The 12,614-nt window shown below is 38.3% G+C and overlaps 1 protein-coding gene and 1 long non-coding RNA gene across 4 annotated transcripts in view; one reads left to right on the plus strand and one right to left on the minus strand.

Moving 5' to 3' along the window:
- Positions 1 to 12,614, minus strand: part of LOC136171112 (uncharacterized) — a 1,397,893-nt gene that overhangs the window by 155,190 nt on the left and 1,230,089 nt on the right. The gene's annotated exons all lie outside the window — the stretch shown is intronic.
- ASB15 (ankyrin repeat and SOCS box containing 15) overlaps positions 1 to 12,614 on the plus strand; it is a 58,949-nt gene that overhangs the window by 16,858 nt on the left and 29,477 nt on the right. The window contains exons 1-2 of one of the 2 annotated variants that reach the window (XM_065939810.1): positions 6,138 to 6,194; positions 11,847 to 11,915. The gene's annotated coding sequence lies outside the window, so the exon portion shown is untranslated. Of the gene's footprint in view, positions 1 to 6,137; positions 6,195 to 11,846; positions 11,916 to 12,614 lie in introns of those variants that run through there. The other variant, XM_065939809.1, reaches the window with a different exon arrangement.

Consider the following 12,614-nt stretch of genomic DNA (forward strand, 5'->3'; position numbering starts at 1 on the left):
CCTTTCTTTTTTTTTTTTTCATTTATTTTTATTAGTTGCTTTCTGATGATCTTACATCACAGGAAGCGATATGGAAAGTGAGTTCTCAGGACAAGCTGGAAGTAAGGGCCGTGAAGCCCAGCAAAATTCTAAGAAGCCTAGGAAATCCTCTCGCACGGCGCTCACCGTGGCAGTCCTGAGGTCCACCATGACCACTTGCTGCTTTTGTGTTTGATGATTTTTCTACGGAATTATAATACAACAGTTTTCAATTCTACTTCACTTTCTGCTTTCTGACATCCTTTTAATCCTCAAGGAGCTGTTGATATAAACTTTAAAAGAACTGATTTTAAAGATCAATGGCCCTTTTTCATAAAGTGAGACAAACAAAATGAGTTGAGAGATTTTTTTCGGAGAAAAACAGCCTAAGTAAAGGAAGTAATGTCCCTAAATTTAGGGAAATTGTATGTGGGTCTTAAAAGCCCCTAGCCATAAGAACCCTGTGTCTTTATTCTTTATACTGAGAGACAGGACAGAGGGGAGCAAAGATGGAAAACCTCTGAAATGAAGTCACTTAGGGAGATGATTCTGGAATAGAAGACACACCGACAGTTTGTTGAGTCCCGTGGTCAGTTCTTAGTCCTCATCTTACTTGGCCTGGCAGCAGAATTTGATACAGTTAATTGCTCTCTCCTGCTGCAAATATTTTTCTTCCCCTAGCTTGCATTCTCTTCTATCCTGATACTTTGGTTAGCGCAAGGCTAATCCCTTGAATGCCTGTATTTTTATGCCTTTGTGTTGGTGAATTTATCCAGCCTCATGGTTCTATGTATCACCAATTTGTCTCTCCAGCTCAGACTCCCCTGCCTAAATGTGGACTCACATTCACCTGCCTCCTTAACCTTTCCTCTTGCTTGGATTTTAACAGGTATTTCATGCTTTACATGATCCACGCCGAACTCCTCTTCTTCCTCTTTAAACCTGCGCTTTCTAGGACCTTTTCCATCTCAGTTGATGGCAACCCTATCCTTCCAGTGGGGTTTAGGCTCCATCTTTCTCCACCTCGTACACCTGACACAAAATCTAAGACAAATTCTGTAAATTTTACGTTCAAACAGAGCAGAATACCTTCATGTTAGCTGGTGAAATGTTATGCTCGTTCCTGTATCTTGTGCTCATTCGCTCAGCTGTATTCAACTCTGCAACTCCATGGCCTGCACATAGTCTGGCAGGCTTCTGTCCATGGGATTTCCCAGGCAGGAATACTGGAGTGGGTTGCCATTTCCTTCTCCAGGAGATCTTCCTGACCCCAGGCATCAAACCCATGTTTGATGGGTTTTCCTGCGTCTCCTGCATTGCAGGCAGATTCTTTCCCACTGAGCCATCTGGGAAGCCCTCCTGTATCCTGAGTCCCCAGAAAAGAAAGCCCTCTAGAAAGTATTCACTTACTTGACACTGGATGGTCCAGATCTTCAGGATTGGAGAATTACCCAGACATTCCAAACTGCATCCAAACATTTTCACCAAACCTCAGAACTCAACCTGATTTTAACATTTTTGATTTATAGCCCAAGTGAAGGAAATGTGAAAATGTGCCTTATTTGTATTGTAATTGCATATATTAAATCCTCAAATCAAGCTACAAGTAAGCTGCATATAATGTATGGTAGTGGATATTCCATTCTGGAAAAATCAGAGTGTTTTATTCCTGGATTGACACTATTTACTAGAGGTAAATCTAAGTCTAGCAGAAATAATCACATTTTTCTAGTTTCCTGAAAGAATCACTAAACTTAACTTTTATATTGAAATTGAACAAAATGGTGAGTCAGTTTTGAAATGTAAAAAATAAAAGATCTGAATGCAAGTGGGACGTTAATGTATCTTAATGGTAATGAATTTATGTTGAAATTTTAAAATTTTAACTTGGTAAATTTTACTCATCAAATTCTTATAATTTTTCCATAACAGGTAATGTCAAAATGCTCTTTTTCATAATTAACTATTAATAGGGAATTGTCATACCCTAGCAACTTCAAAAAAAATCAAAACATAACAACAAGCGCAATTCTTTTCAGAAAGAACAGAATAGTGAATTTTTAATAATTCAGATTTTACTTTGGTTGTCAATATGAAGCTCTGTTATACAGTCTTGATTATGATTATGTTCAATTGATATAAAAAGATACAAAGAATAGTGAGAGTCTCCTTGCCTTAAGTCACTATCAATGTAGGATATGTAAGAGGTTAGAATTAGAAAAGATTAGAAGAAAAGGACTCAAAATACTTTGATTATCCATTAATGTAAAACTGATCTCTCTTTTTAAAATTCAAATGTGTACATGTATGAGTCTTTTGTTCTCTGACCCTCTCTTCTGTAGCCTACTTAGGTCTTATCTCTCTTACCAAATTTGGGCCTCTTTTCCATTTATTTTTCTCTGCAAGGTGGTAAACTTCTTCAGGACTAGAGCTGTCTGTCCCACCCATCTTGGTGTGTATGCCTGGAGCAGTCTAGCACCACATTCTACCTATACTAAAGTGTCTGCATTTGTAGCATAGATAACCGAATGGGACAGTTGCTTTATGTTCATTTTATATCCCAGAAGTATGATACTATTAGTACGTACTTTGTACAGTGATTACTGTTTTTCAAGGAATTTCCATAATTATGCTCTTATTTTATTCTCATAGCAGTGGGAAGTAATGAGAGCAGTATTTACACAGGTAGGAACTAAGGCACAAGCATTTCAGTGATTTGCCTTAATTCACAAAGGTACGGACAGATCTGAGACTAAAGCACAGATTCCCTGCCTTCTTTTAGTTTAGAGTTCTTTCTCTTAGGTGCACTTGAAATGTCTCTTATGATGTTGAAAATTAAGAGCTTTGTTCTACAGAAAAGAAAGCAAGAAAGATCAACTCGCTTTCTTAAAATTCACCTTAAGTTTTAACAGAATCAGCCTTTAGTTTAAGTGAGACAGGAAGTAACTGCTAAGCCGGTGTTAGGCGATAATAAGTCACCAGTGTTTGGCAGAAGATTTAGCAGATATTTGATGTGTGCTTTCTACGTGGCAAACTCTTTACCAGACGCTGTTGATGAGGTGGTAAGTGAACTGGGAGCCAGTACAGAATACTCCCGCTTTTTGCCCATCATTAGTTCAGTATGCTATCTGCAGCACTGTCTTACTAAAAACTGCCTTCTCGCCACTTGCCTTTGTCCCTCTGCGTGGAAACAAAAATGACAGTGATGTCAACAATGCAGGTTCTCCAGGGGCCTGTGACATCAGCGCTACTGATGGAAGGCAATGCTAATATATTTGACTCAGAGTTCTAGTTGTTTCTCAGTCTGGGGGGAAAAAAAATACAATAGAAAACACAACAAATGCAAACAACCAATTATCAAAGTCCTAGGAAGCACACTAAAATGAAAAGCATACTTTTCTCACATTTTTCTACTCTGTTTTACACCCAACTGAAATTAAATGTGCATTTTTTTTTACAACAACCCCCAAGACCAAACTAATGAACAAGTGTAGAAAGAGAGGAAGGAGGAGAAGAAACTCTGAACTACACTAAAGTAAAAATGAAACCAAGTGAGGTACACAGTACCGCTCACTAAACTACAAAATAATAGAGCAGAACAAGGTAGGGTCCTCCAAGGTGTGTGAACAACCCATGTTGTTCAGGAGGCAAAGATAAATGCTCTGATAAGGCTTTCATGAATAAGGGGATGTATTGAAGGGGAAAATGGTAATGGCCTTGTGGGGTGGATGGCATTATATGGCTTATCATAGCAAGAGTTGTGTGTTAAAAGTCACAGTCAAAGGCCCAAAAGCCCCACGCCTGTTTTCAGGAACTCAGAGTACCTGTGGGCAAGTGAGAAGTGTGGCAGAAGAGCGTGTCTTAAACATGAAGGCCAGGAAGCCACATCACTCCTTGGGAGTTCATCATGCAGTGCTGCCCGAACCTCCTGTCCCCCAAATAAAAAGGAGTGGTTCCAGGGACAGTCCCTTTAACAATGTGTTACAACCATTTCCACCTAAGCCTCCTGGTGTCAGCTGCTGAAATTAGCATCTTGACACAGGACATGCATTTCTTGCTATATATAGATAGAAGGGACACGTATTTGGATGTTGGTATCATTGTATGTACCTTCTCAGAACAATGATAATATTCAGTAGCCCTTCACTGCCTGATCATACCCCTCACTGAAACTCACCCTAATCTACAAAACAGGGGTGCATGGTTCAAAAAACCCAATTCGCTTTGTTTCCATTTGAGAAAACCAGCAGGAAAAGTCAGTTTCCAAAACAAGCAAATGTGGAAGTGATTATTACCATTGTGAAAAGCTCATTTTCTAAATACTTGAATTACTCAAAGCCTGTTTTACTGTGTGTGTATAGATGATTAGCTACTTGAGGAATAAATCTCATAAAAATGGTGAATGCCAAGGTCATTGTCTTATTATTTTTTATTATTATGGTTTTGATTACTATTACCCCCATATTACAGATTAATAAACTGAATCTCGGAGCTTTGAAATAGCAAATGTAAGGTGACAGAGTAAGTGGCAAGGCAAGACTTGGTCATAGATCTGTGTCATCAGTAGCATAGTTTCATTTCATTTCATGATACACTATTTGTCTTTTTTGTTCTGTTATATTAAGCATTATTTTTGATATTGTGCAACATATCTAGATCCACAGTAATCATTATATAAATGCATTAAATGGGCATAGATTTATTCATATAACAGCAGAAATGTCTCTGAAATGTGCCAAATCACATTTTTAAATGTTGAGTATAGATTTTTCTTAACCTTCATATAAATTTTTAATTATAAGTTAAGAAAAGCTCGATAAAAAGCAGAGTTTCAAAATGCTTCTTGCTTTTTACAAAAATGCTTCTTTGAAAAATTTCAAATCAGATTAATAATTATAAAACATACACAGTATTCTAGCCTTCAACCTGGATTATTTCAAGACATGGTAATAATGGCATAAATACAAAATATTTCTTGGGATTTGTTCCACGGCTGCCAGAAATATAACCTTTTTTTTTTTTTTTTTTATCACAAAGAGAAGGTAGAACCTCTGATTTCACATTTATGTTTTTCCACATTTTGAAATTAACCTAATAAATCCACTACAGTCCATTACTTAGTCCAAAAGTAAGTGTTTATTCCTTAACACTAAGTACAGTGACACAAAGAAAAATCAGAGAGATACAAAGAAAAACTAATGCATATAGTACTCCCCGAAGCCTAGGGAGTAGAGAGTTCCAGGAAAAAAGGGAGGGAGTAAGAGCAGTAAGTCCAATAGAGGGCCTGAAAAATAAGAAACAAAAAAGTGTCCGTCAGCCTTAGACACTAGCAGGTCAATGAGACCCTTGAGACGAGTTGTTCTAGTGGAGTGGTGGGGACAGAAGCCAGATGGCTTTGTTAATGCTGACAGTGACCGAGTTAATCCAAGGATACCCATGTCAAAACAAACTTCAGGCAGATTATTTTATTTAGAAAATCAGTGAGACCCTCAACTTTTTTAATAGAAAACAAACAACTCTTGCCAATTAAAATAATTTTCTGCTTGCTTTACCTCTGCTGCTCACTTTATATGTTTTATAACTGGACATTAAAAGTCTTGATCAGATTAGATGTCATTGCATATCATACCCCCATCTGTGTATCAGACTGGCAGCTTTGAAATGCAAATCAAATCAAAGCCAGGAGATTCCTACAACGAGAAGTTTGTATTTAATGAGATTTGACTTGAGTCTGAAAGATGAAGAACGAGAAATAATGTGTGTTAAAATTGACTAAAAGTGGACTGGAGTCTGCAAACACAGAGAGTCACGGGTTTGTTTCTTGAACCACTGATTTTAAAATATGTTAAAATTTTACTTAACTGATTTTGCTTTGTTGGGTTGGCAGATTGTTTGTTTTCATGAGAGCTCTTTGAACCAATGAGGATCTGGATAATCTTATTTTACCTCTGTGGCTGTGTGCTTCTTGTGATGAGGGTCCAGAGAAGTGGTGGGTAACACTTCACTGTGTGCCAGGAATTGCTCATGTTTCAGTTGTACAAGGTCAGAGCTTAATTTAGCCACCAACTGGGTACTTAATTTTAGATACACAGAGGAACACATTGGCTCCAGGGTACTTCCTCCGATTTAGGGAGGCAAGGCCCTGGATAAGAATGACAAGACGATCATTCCAAAAGGTGAGATTATGAAATATTTGATCTGTACCTCATCAACTAGCTTCAGTAGTTTAGTATTAGGAATATTTTGAAGAGATGGAAACGTATTGTGATCACTTCTCATTACCTTCTTTCTGATTGATCACCTGTTGGTTTGCTTGTCAATGGCCTTTTTAATTATAGAATAAAGCCAGGGTTGTTTTGTTTGTTTACAGAATGTTAACTCAATTGCATAATTATTAAGCTTAATAAAAAATAGTATCATAAGTAAAGCAGATCAAGAATGAATATGCTTCTAAGTATCAATATATACACTGTGGAATGTCTTTGCTCGCTTTAGTTTCTGAGAAAGAATTAAATGATTTTTGTGAATAATTAAATTTCTCTCAAGGCTTTTTAAAATCACTTACAACAAAAAATGAATTAAATTTTAAAAATTTAATTTATATTCAGATAAAAAATTCCTTTAAATTCTTTTTAGTCAGATGGAAAACAAAGGAACTCAGTAAAATTGTAAATTCACTTCTGGAAGTTCAGTCATAGAGTCTGGAGGCTGGAAAGTCCTTAGAACGTACCTGAGACCATCACTCTTCTGGTTCTTCAGTGAACAGATAATTTCTAAGGAACATTCTACATCTAAAATAAAATGGTTCCTAGGAAACAGCAGTAGTGTGCACAGAGAACACTTTTTTAAACATGCTTTTTGCTGAGAACTTTGTACAATTGTCATAAGATATCATAATTCTATACTTTGTTGTTTTTAATGGGAATACCTTGTTTTGAAATGAAAATATACCTAAAATATTTATAGTTTTACTAGAGTTGTTTGGTAGTTTGCTAGTTGCTTGCTTAAACTCATTAGAAAATTTTTTCTGAGGCTTATGAATATTTGAATTATAGAATAAGATCCTTTGGTATTAATTCTGAGTAGCTGAGTCATCAGTTACAGTACAAGAGTCAAGCTGTGTGACCTCCAATGTCAAATGCCTCGGTTCATATCTGCATCTCTATCACTCAGTAGATATTCAGGCTTGGACAAATTACCAAACCATTGTGTGCCTCAGTTTCCTCATCTGTAAAATGGAAAATCTGAAAAAAGGAAAATGTGTCATAGATATTATATGACATAATCTGTTTAGCATACTTAGCGTAATGCATGTCACAGGTAGGCACTTAATAGATGTTACTTATAATAATTATTAAATTTGATAAAACAAATATTTATTGAGGACCTGCTGCATGCTTGTCTCTCTGCTAAACCTTTGAAGGAAGGGCAGATATTGGTGTTATTTCTGGGGAGAATGCATTATTTAAAGGCAGCAAACTCCTTAGGGCATGGATCCTATTGTCTGGTGTCTAGCAGTGTACCTGAAATATAGCAGATATTGAATATTTTTGAATGAACAAATAGGATGGTCTGAAATTCCTAAGAAAACTTAATAATAATTATTGAGAACTGGTGAGTCAGTGTTCCCCATTTGCTTTTTTGTCTCAGTGGAGAAAGAGAACATAGCAGATACTACGTATTTGTATTTCAACAAGATATTTGACAGCATCTCTTGATGACGGTCTTGTTATCAAAAAGGAGACATTAATACTGGATGTGGTGTCTTTGGGAGGATTTGTAAATGGATAAACAGCCTTTCTTGAAGGGTGCTAAATAATAGATCAACGTCAACCTGAAGGTCTCTGTCCTATGCCAGTTTCTGTTAACATTTATCATTATTAATGGAGCAGGTAGACACAGAAGACTTGCAAATAGAACAATAATACTTGGAGGATAGAAAATGCATTTTCTTTTAGCTGATTGAAATAAAGGTCAAATCCAAAAGAAAGAAGTAAATGGATTAGGACTAAATAAAGAGTCCAGTACAGAATTGTGCAGCAATAATGAGGATGGAAAAAATGACATGTAGAATTTAGGGCAACAGGAATCCAAATCAGGTCTGTAACATGAGAGCCCCAAATCCATCTGAACTTGGGTTAAACTAACACCTCTTCAGTGTCCAGCAAAAGGGAGGTGGTCACAGTTGCTTAATGTTGTGTTGGTTTGACTGTAGCTGTTGTGTTGCCTTCAGAGTCCATGGTCCAGAGCTGCTTTTAGGAGGAGATGGATAAACGAGTGTGTTTACAGGAAAGCAGTCATCATGGTGGAGGGGGGTAAACTGTTGACAGGAGGAACAGTTGTCCAGGCCTGGGCGGAGAAGGCTCGGTGGGGACCTGACAGCCTTCCTGAGGGCTCTCGTGTGGCAGAGGACAAATATTTTCTCAGCGTGACTCTGAAGAGTAGAACTAGGAGTATAGAATACTGATTTGAGGAGATGGATTCAAGTTCAATATATTTTCTAATTGTTAAAGCTGGCCAAAGATGAAGGGTTGTGTGGAGTATAGTAATCTGCCTGCTACTTTGCTTTTCAAGCTGAGGCTGGACAATTTCTAGACAGCATCTGTAAGTGGAATTTACAAGTGGGACTTACCTAATGGTCTTCAGCTCTGAAGTCTGGTGATTCTAGAGAAAAGAAGGAAAGAAGAAAGTGAAGTTGCTTAGTCATGTCTGACTCTTTGCGACCTCATGGACTGTAACCCATCAGGCTCCTCGGAGCCTGATAGGGTTTTCCAGGCAAGAATACTGGAGTGAGTTGCCATTTCCTTCTCCAGGGGATCTTCCCTACCCAGCTATCAAACCCAAGTCTCCTGCATTGCAAGCAGACGCTTTACCATCTAAGCCATCAGGGAAGCCCCGGAAATAAAATAATGAGTATGCCAGAGAACCTGTTTAAGATAAGGATTAGAGCTCAAACCACCAGACAATCCTTAGAATTCTACTTCCTTGTTCCAGAGGGCTTCAGTCACAGAATAATAACAGGTAACAGGTAATGTTTCTTGACTACTTGCAACATGTCAGACACAGCTAGTAAGGCAGCTAAGCCAGGAGGGTGGGTTCAACTACTGTCTCCAGCAGAAAGAAATCAACAGTCTGTATATGATTTCAAAATAACATATGAAGAAATGCAATGACTCATTATTGTTTGAGTTTTGAATGAAAAAGGATTTGATGAGACTAAACAGACCACAGTCCCTGAAGTCACAAAGAATCTGACATGACTGAGCATCCGAGCAAGCATGGACGCAAACAGGAACTTCTGCCCGATTCAGTGAAACCTTTCAAGAACAAATATTTTTAGAGAGAGAATATATGTGTATGTATATATGTATTTGGGCTTCCCTGGTGGCTCAGTGGTCAAGAATCTGCCTACAATGAGGAAGACGCAGGTTCAATCCCTGGGTCAGAAAGATCCCCTGAAGGAAGAAATGACAACCCACTCCATTATTCTTGTCTGGGAAATCCCATGGACAGAGGAACCTGGCAGGCTGTAGTCCATGGGGTTGCAAAGAATCAGACACAAGTTATTGACTAAACAACAATAACAGTATATGTTTTTATATATGTATAAGTACATATATACATATATATGTACATTTTTTATTAAGGTCTAAAGATATTATTTTTATTATTGTGGCTAATTCATATAATCAGAAGTTTTTTACTCACCCTACACCTCAATTGTATAATAAAATTGTGCAAATAAAGTGCAGCTATTTTGTAATCTGTAACTGGCTTCACCATCCCCAGGAGCTGCTGCTCACTGATTAGTGCAAAATAAATTTGGTCTCATGCAGATGGCACAATAAGTTAGGTGATGAAAACTTTGCTTGGATGACTCACGTAAATGGATCAGATTTCTGCTCCTTCTTCTCTATGAAGATTAAGTGAAGTGAGAGTAGCTCAGTTGTGGCTGACTCTTTGCAACCTCATGGACTATACAGTCCATGGAACTCTCTAGGCCAGAATACTGGAGTGGGTAGCCTTTCCCTCCTCCAGGGCATCTTCCCAACCCAGGGATCAAACCCAGATCTCCCGCACTCATGGATCCTCCTTCTCTGCTTTACTATCAATGGGGGCAATTTTCTCTCTTCTCGACCTCACAAAGTCTGGCCTGCCAGGAAGCAACCTATCTTACCACCTGTAAAGTTCAGCCTGTGAACCAGATACCAGGCCTGTTTTCTGGAAGACTTTATAAGATCTAGCTCAGTAAAGTCAATCTTAGTTCCCTCAGAGTGTCAGGTCATATCTGATTACATGAACCTCATTCTCTTATATGATACTTAATCTATAGTATTAAGGATTCTTCAAGGATATGAATGTTAATAGCTGTATAGTTTTCCACAGCTTGACTGCACAATAATATCTTCTACAAATTCCCTCTTGTTGAACATTTTATATTGTTTCTAATGATTTGGAAGTTCAACTATGCCTGAGATGAACATTTTCACATACAAATCTTTTTCCACATCTCTGAATCTCTGTAAGATAGATTCTTAGATTTAGAATTACAGAAAAAAGGGTAAGTCTTTAAAAGGATCAGGTTATCATGCCAGCTTGTGATAAGGGCACATCTATGAATAAGTTGCCTCTTCACAGGCCACGCCTGCTCCATTCTTATTCATTCTCTGTTTGTATTCCTCTGGAAATCCACATAATTGTAAACCTAAAGCTCCCTTCTACTCTACATCACTTTCAAAAGGTAGTATGCCATCTTCCTTCATCTGTCACAATTGAAATGGCCTTGGAAATCAATATTACAGAGTAAAAATGTCTTGTGTTGTAATATGGAACTAGAGATAAAGAAAACTAGTATGACAGGCTTTATCATAGTGTATTTACCTGGAAATTAAGCCTAAGTTAGTGCAGTCCTGAAATTGGAAGTGCACTTGGCAAAAACATGTGTGTGACATGGAGGGAAAAAAAGGATAGCTTAATCTATCCTTTTGCTAATTTTAAGAGTGTGTATTTGATCATTCAATTTTTTATTCATTCAGCAAATACATAGTGAATTCTTAATTACATACTAGATATCATACTTACTGTCTAGAAAAAAATATATCTATTTTGGCTTTTTATATCATTTCCAAAGTGTTGAAGGTATTTTCTTGTTGTTCAGTCACAGAGTTGCTTCTGACTCTTTGGCAACCCCACGGACTATAGCCCACCCAGCATGGCTGGCATATTCTTTACCACTGAACCACCAGGGAAGCCCTGAAGACATTTTAAGGCAACATAAAAGTAACATTCATCATCTGGACTAAGGGGTGTGTGTGTGTGTGTGTGTGTGTGTGTGTGTGTGTGTGCGTGTTTTATCAGAGCTAGCTGTGCTATTAAGAAAGATGCTGTTTGGACTGGTCTAGGTCTCCTTGTCATCCATAGGATTTCTCTCTAATAGAAAAGACAAATATCATGAAGAGGGAATGACTTTGACTTGTTACTTGTAGATAGAAGTAACTTGTGTTCATGTGTTGGAAACCAATTCTGACAGTTTTACCTCCTCCTGAAATCTCTTGGGGACTGGTTGACTCTGTTGCTGAAATGAGCCTAGTGAAGCTGATTTGCTACTTTGTACTACAGGATTCTGAGTGTATAGCCACCAAATAAAAAACAAAACTGCTGCAACATTTTATTTATTTTTATTTCTATATGTCTTCAGGACTACTTGCAAGTGAATGGTCAAAGTGCAGAAAAATGAAAACGAGTATTGTTTTGCATACACTAGCTGTGAAATCTTCACAAAACCAAAATGTGAAAATGCCTTTTAACTAAAGCTACTCTTCTCGTAGGACGAATCCTGATGATTCTCTCTGGAATCTCCAGCAGATGATTTTTTCTGGGACCATAGCAGTTTCAAGGTAAAAGAAAATGTCCTCAGAGCATCAGCACTGTTCCCCTGCCCCGTCCCCGTGCCCCTGTTTCAAACAGCAGAACCTCAGAGCATTTGGAATTGGGCTAGCCCTGCATAAAGAAAACCAAATTTTACTGTACTGCCCTTTTCTTATCCCCTCCTGTTACCTCCCACTAGATTCAGTCTTAGTGAAAGCGAAAGTGTTGGTTGCTTAGTTGTGTCCAACTTTTTGCGACCCCATGAACGGCAGCCTGCCAGGCTCCTCTGTCCATGGAACACTCCAGGCAAGAATACTGGAGTAGCTTGCCATTCCCTTCTCTAAGAGATCTTCCAGACCCAGGAATCGAACTCAGGTCTCCTGCTTTCAGGCAGATTTTCTTTACTGTCTAAGCCATCAGGGAAGCCACCAAGATTCAGTATTAGATCGTTTACCATCTTCCCCACCCCACTCAACCCTCAGCAACTATTCCAGGAGATCCTGGTTCTACGCTGGGGGCCAGTATGGTGCTACTGGCATTTTAAAAGGGGGAACCGGAAGATGGAACAATAAGCCACAAAGGACAGAACTGCTCACTGATGTAAGAGAATTGCACTGATGTGACAGGTGCTGGGGCAGGCTGATATTTATGGACACAGAGTCCTTCCTTGCATCATGGAAGCACCTGTCCACTCTGGGAACTCTTAAGGCCAGCCCTGTTTAGGACCC

The sequence above is a fragment of the Muntiacus reevesi genome, chromosome 6, assembly GCF_963930625.1.
Source record: "Muntiacus reevesi chromosome 6, mMunRee1.1, whole genome shotgun sequence".
Classification (NCBI taxonomy): Eukaryota; Metazoa; Chordata; class Mammalia; order Artiodactyla; family Cervidae; genus Muntiacus; species Muntiacus reevesi.